Below are 6,919 nucleotides of genomic sequence, written 5' to 3' on the forward strand. Positions count from 1 at the left end.
ACCTCTAAATTTGGTTTGTGATTCTGAGTACGTAGTCAAGGTCCTACAGCGCATTCGCTCCGCTTTTATTAAAGAAATCTCACAAAAGCAACTTTTTGATATGTTTGTATCATTGCAAACTGCATTACAACTACGCTAACACCCACTGTTTGTTACTCATATATGCTCATACAACTTTACCAGGACCCATAAATGAAGGTAATGCAGTTGCGGATTCTTATACTGTAGCTACAGTCGACTTCCAGTCTGCCAGGGCTTCACATGCTTTCTTCCATCAGAATGCTGCTGCCTTAAAAAAGATGTTTGGTCTCACTCTCGAGCAAGCGAGAGACATAGTGCGCTCTTGCCCAAAATGTCAAGGTCTGATTACAAACTCGCCCTCCCTTGGAGTTAACCCTCACGGACTCTCAGCTAATGACATTTGGCAGTCTGATGTTACACGTTTCATTTTTTGGCTGTTCGAAATATGTACATGTTTCTATATATACTTTTTCAGGTATGCTTTGTGCATCTGCACACACAAGTGAGAAAAGAAGAGATGTTCAGCATCACTGGACCTGCTGTTTTGCTACGCTGGGAGTGCCACAACAGATTAAAACTGAAAACGGTCCTGGATACACTTCTAGATCCACGCAATTTTTTACAGCAATGGGGTGTTTCACATACCACAGGTATTCCACATTCTCCCACTGGACAGGCTATTATTGAATAGGTGCTCTCCATGCTGAAACGGATGTTATTAAAACAAAAAAAGGGGAATCACAGTATCACAGTATGTTTGGGATTGGAGGGGACTTCAAGAGACCATCTAGTCCAATCCCCCTGCTGGAGCAGGAATGCCTAGGTGAGGTCGCACAGGAACATGTCTAGGCGGGCTTTGAATGTTTCCAGGGAAGGAGACTCCACAACCCCCCTGGGCAGCCTGTTCCAGTGCTCTGTCACCCTCACTGAGAAGAAGTTCTTTCTCAAATTTAAGTGGAACCTCTTGTATTCCAGCTTGATCCCATTACTCCTTGTCCTATCATTGGTTGCCACTGAGAAGATCCTGACTTCATCCTCGTGGCACTCACCCTTTATATATTTATAAACATTAATAAGGTCACCCCTCAGTCTCCTCTTCTCCAAACTAACGAGACACAGCTCCCTCAGCCTTTCTTCATAAGGGAGGTGCTCCACTCCCTTAATCATCTTTGTTGCCCTACGCTGGACTCTCTCCAGAAGTTCCCTGTCCTTCTTGAACTGAGGGGCCCAGAACTGGACACAATATTCCAGATGGGGTCTCACCGGGGCGGAGTAGAGGGGAAGGAGGACCTCTCTCGATCTACTGACCACCCCCCTTGTAATACACCCCAGGATGTCATTGGCCTTCCTGGCCACAAGGGCACAGTGCTGGCTCATGGTCATCCTGTTGTCCACCAGGACCCCCAGGTCCCTTTCCCCTACACTGCTCTCTAATATGTAATTTCCCAACCTATACTGGAACCTGGGGTTGTTCCTGCCCAGATGCAGGACTCTACACTTTCCCTTGTTAAATTTCATCAGGTTATTCCCCGTCCAACTCTCCAGCCTGTCCAGGTCCCGCTGGATGGCAGCACGGCCTTCTGACCTGTCAACCACTCCTCCCAGCTTAGTGTCATCAGTAAACTTGCTGATAGTAGACTCAATTCCTTTGTCCAAATCATTAATGAATATATTGAATAATATTGGCCCCAGTACTGACCCCTGAGGCACTCCACTAGATACTGGCCTCCAACTAGACTCCGCACCATTGACCACCACTCTCTGGCTTCTCTCTTTAAGCCAGTTTGCAACCCACCCCGCTACTCTATTGTCTAGACCACATCTCCTCAACAATGTTGTGGGAGACTGCGTCAAAGGCTTTACTCAAGTCAAGGTAGACCACATCCACTGCCCTACCATCATCCATCCACCCTGTTATATTCTCATAAAAGGCTATGAGGTTGGTCAAGCATGACTTACCCTTTGTAAAGCCATGCTGACTGCCCCCAATAACCCTCTTATCCCTGATGTGCCTTGAGATGACACCAAGGATAAGCTGTTCCATTACTTTCCCAGGGACAGAGGTGAGGCTGACCGGTCTATAATTACCCGGGTCCTCCTTCTTGCCCTTTTTGAAGACCTGAGTGACATTTGCTTTCCTCCAATCCTCGGGCACCTCTCCCGTTTCCCAAGACTTGGCAAAAATGATGGAGAGCGGTCTAGCAATGACTTCAGCCAGCTCCCTCAGCACCCGTGGATGCATCCCATCTGGACCCATGGATTTATGGATGTCCAGACTATTTAATAGCTCCCTAACCCAGTCCTCATCGACTAAAGAAAACTTCTCCCTTGACCTGGTTTCATCTGGGGTCTCAAGGGTACGGGGCTCCCCAGGACAGCCTCCAACAGAGTAGACAGAGACAAAGAAGGCATTCAGTAATTCTGCCTTCTCTGTGTCTTCTGTCACCAGGGCACCCACCCCATTCATCAGTGGGTCTACATTGCCTCTGGTATTAGTTTTATCTGCTATGTATTTGAAAAAGTTCTTTTTGCTGTCCTTGACCCCTCTCGCCAGCTGTAATTCTAAGGAGGCCTTGGCTATCCTAGCTGCCTTCCTACATCCTCTAACAGCAGCCTTATATTCCTCCCAAGTGGCCAGTCCCTGCTTCCATGACCTCTAAACTCTCCTCTTCTGCTTGAGCATACCCAACAGATCCCTATTCAACCACACAGGCCTCCTGGCTCCCTTCCTCGACTTCCGACACGTGGGGATGCTCTGATCCTGAGCATGGAAGAAGCAATCTCTGAATGCAATCCAGCTCTCTTGGGCCCCTTTTCCTTCAAGCAGTCTTGCCCATGGGATTTCCCCTAGTAATTAGTTGAAAAGTCCGAAGTTAGCCCTGCTGAAGTCCAGGGTTGCAATTCTACTTGCTATTCTGTTCCTGCCACACAAGATGCTGAACTCCACCATCTCGTGGTTACTGCAACCCAGGCAGCCCTCAACCTTTACTGCTTTCGACCAGACCCTCCTTGTTAGTGAGGATGAGATCCAGCAGTGCACCTCTTCTAGTCGGCTCCTCCGCCATCTGCATGAGGAAGTTATCATCAATGCACTGGAGGAACCTCCTGGACTGTGGCTGGCTGGCTGAATGGTCCTTCCAGCAAACATCAGGGAAGTTAAAATCACCCACAACAACCAGGGCCTGTGACTGTGAGGCCACTCTCAGCTGCGCATAGAAGGCCTCATCAACTTCCTCAGCCTGATCTGGTGACCTGTAATAGACACCTACAACAGTATCACCCCTGCCAGCCTGTCCCTTTATCCTGACCCATACACTCTCAACTCGTTCCTCATCCGCTCCTGGGCAGAATTTAGTACATTGTAGTTTCTTTCTCACATAGAGAGCAACTCCACCACCACGCCTGGCTGGTCTGTCTTTCCTGAAAAGGGCGTAGCCATCCATGACCACATTCCAGTCATGTGAACTGTCCCACCATGTTTCTGTAATTGCCACCAGATCATAATCTCCCGACCGAACATAGGATTCTAACTCCTCCTGCTTATTCCCCATGCTGCGTGCATTGGTGTACAGGCATTTCAGGGAGCGAGCAGAGCACACCAATTTCTCCCTAGGGGCACAGGAGGCCACCCAGTCCTCATCAGTTTTAGAATGCTGCCCCACTGGGACAAGCCCAGCTACAACCCCATCCCCCTTCGAGCCTAGTTTAAAGCTCTTCAAATGAGCCCAGCTAATTCCTGCCCCAGCATCCTTTTGCCCTTGTGAGATAAACCTTTCCCGCGTAACACTGTCCAAACTGGAGTCCTATAAAACCAGCCGTTATCAAAAAATCCAAAGCCCTGCCTGTAGCACCAGTCTTGGAGCCAACCATTTAGAGACTGAATTTTCCTATTCCACCCCACATTGTCACTTGAAGATGGAAGGAGCGAAGAGAAGATCACTTGAGCCCCTGAGTCTTTCACCATCCTTCCCAAGACCTTGAAATCGTTCTTCCTTCCCCTCAGACTACGGGAAGCAGCTTCCTCCCCATCTGTCTGGAAGACCAGCAGCGGGTAGTAGTCTGTCGGGTGCACCAGTCTGGGGAGCTCTCTAGCGACATCCTTGATCCAGGCTCCAGGTAGACTACAAACTTCCCTAAGATAAGGGTCAACCCTGCATATTGGGCCCTCTGTTCCTTTCAGAAGGGAATTTCCTATTACAATCACCCTTCTTTCTTTCTTTTCAGAGGCAGTCTTAAGTTGTGAAGTCAACCGCCTCTTCCTATGTGATCTTGTAGGCAGGCTTGGCACCACCTCCTCACCTATCTCCTCCTCCAGATCCAGGGCCTCAAACCTATTACAGAGGGGCACCTGGGGAGGTAAAGCAGGCAGGGAGGGGGGCTGCCCATGATGCTGAACTTGAATATGCTTCCAACCCTTGTCGTCTTTTAGGTCCCTTACCTCTGCCCGACAGCGACAAGGGTGGGGCTGTCTCAGGACTTCCGCCTCTGTCCGAGAGGGCAGGAGGTCCATCTCCTTTTCGGGGGTTCCTCCCTGGGGCCTTTCCGACTGGCACATCAGGGTGTTACTCCACCAGTCGATCTCCCTTTCGCACTCCCTGATGAACCTCAGCGTCTCAACCTCCTCCTTAAGTTTCACAACCATGTCGAGCAGATCTTGCACCTGCTCACACCTCACACAAGTGGAGTGCTGGCCTCCCTCCTCCGGCAGCAGCAGGCTCTGGCACTCCCTGCAGCCGGAGACCTGAACAGCCACCGTTTGGGACAGAACCTCAGTCTGCGTTGCCACAATCTTTTTGAGACAAGCTCTCCTTCTGGAGGTGACCATGGTCATCAGCAGTCTGGGACGCTGGCAATAAGTTAGAGGGACTGACAAGCAACAAGTGCTCTCTGCACCCTGCTACACAAGCTACCACACCCGCTGCACAAGCTGGTTGCTTCTTTCTGCACCTGCTGGGCAGCGACTAGTCTCTGCCCTCCCAAAGGCTTTTTCAAGGCAAGAGGAGGAGGTGTGGTTGCCGTCACCGTGGGAATGCCCCCCGCCACGTCAGCCGCTCTCTCGCAATGGCTACCGGGGTTTCAGGGATCGGGACCGCCGGGAATCACGCTGTCCCTGTACGTTTCCCTCTGAGCTTCCTAATCTCGACTAAACCTCGTGGTCGGCTGAACCTCACCGGTTCTGGCTCTCGCTGTGCTGGCTCCTGTTGGAACGATAAAGGACTCAGCACTCCGATTTAATGTGAATCACGCAAAGCCATTTATTACAGAAACAAGCCTCCTTATATACGCAACTATTCTCTAATGACGCGTCCACGCTCCAAGCATGGATTCGCTAAATGGATATCACGGGCAGTCCACACGCTGGAGCCCCACCGATGATAGGTCCGATGGCTCACGCCATGCTGAGGCCCTGTTAATGAAGAAACGCCCCTCTTTCTCACAGCAGATTCTGTTCTCAGCTTCTTGAAGTGGCCTTGAGATTCCTTTGGGCCTGACTAATTCAACAACATATCTCCTTCTAACGAAACCCCTTCACAATTCCCCCTTTTTGTTCCTGAACTAGTCAGGCCCCTTAAACAACATGCTGAATCGTCTTTGAAATACACTGCAACATAGGACACGTGATTAACAACATAATTACAATTACATATAATGTAGCTAAACCTTACTTAATAAGATTAAACAACTATCTGCTTATACTCAAACCTTCATATCATATATAAAACCTTAATTCTACTTATGACAACTTTACCAATGCACTATTTTAGAATAGTCAGACAACTTAATACGGTATATTCTCTTAAATTCTTAAAAGATCTATAACTGCACAGTTTATAGAGTAACATACTTAATACCATCAGCAGATGCTAATTATTGAATTAGTATCTTAAAACTTATATTAACCTATTTATATGCTAATTATTGACTTAATATCTTAAAACTTATATTAACCTATTTAAAAGATCTATAGCTTAATGTTAATATCTCTTTTAAAACCTTACCAGTTGCTAAATTAGGTTACTATGGTAGAAATATCTTATACTTTTACCTTATCTATGCATAGATTATCTAATTGTAATATCACCCTTTTGGAAGTCTTACTATCTGTTCAAATTAACATTCTCTATGGAAGGTACCTTATCTGTTTACTAATAAGTTTTTAGACCGTTGGGTCTAAGAGCATCTATAACACTGAATAAGAATTCATGGTTTACATTTGAGACAATTCTCACAACTTATGTCCCTCCTGTCCTTCTGCATCTGTCGAATCTTTGTTGTCTTTATTCAGCCATGGCTTGATCCATTTCACAGGAATCCATTTTGATCCTTGGTCTGTAATGACACAAGCATAACCCTTTCCCCAAGTTATTAATTGGAAAGGACCCTCCCATTCACCAGTAACTCCATTGCGTATTTTGACCTGACATTGATTTTCTCTAAGGTCTGTCAAGTGTCCTTTTAAACTTGTTCCATGACGAATCATAGGTGGAATGTCGAACCCTTGCGGAAGGCGTAAAAAGTTCAAGACATATAATGCTTTGCTTAGTCTGCCATGTGGAGTAGTACAGTCAGTTCCCCCTTTTTGTTTGTCAAGCTGATGCTTGAGAGTTTGATTCATCCTTTCTACCAAGGCCTGACCAGTAGGAGAATTTGGTATCCCTGTAATGTGCTTAACACCCCACAATTGAAAAAAGGTGGCAGTAGCTTTGGTGATATAACCAGGTGCGTTGTCTGTCTTGACCTGTGCAGGAACTCCCAAAGCTGCAAAAGCAGAATGTAAATGTCGTTGCACATGTGAACTAGTTGCACCAGTCTGAGCAGTGGCCCATATGGCGAAAGAATATGTATCAATAGACACATGCACATACTTCAGCCTGCCAAATTCAGGGACATGTGTGAC

The 6,919-nt window shown here is 47.4% G+C and overlaps 1 long non-coding RNA gene across 1 annotated transcript in view; it reads right to left on the bottom strand.

The window, feature by feature from the left end:
* The window catches only part of LOC139826348 (uncharacterized), a 117,492-nt gene extending 111,692 nt beyond the window's left edge, over window positions 1-5,800 (bottom strand). Inside the window, exon 1 of the long non-coding RNA XR_011736286.1 lies at window positions 5,706-5,800. This is a non-coding gene — a long non-coding RNA (uncharacterized lncRNA). The remainder of the gene's footprint in view (window positions 1-5,705) is intronic.
* Window positions 5,801-6,919: the final 1,119 nt, after the last annotated feature.

This window comes from Patagioenas fasciata, chromosome W (assembly GCF_037038585.1).
Source record: "Patagioenas fasciata isolate bPatFas1 chromosome W, bPatFas1.hap1, whole genome shotgun sequence".
Lineage (NCBI taxonomy): Eukaryota > Metazoa > Chordata > Aves > Columbiformes > Columbidae > Patagioenas > Patagioenas fasciata.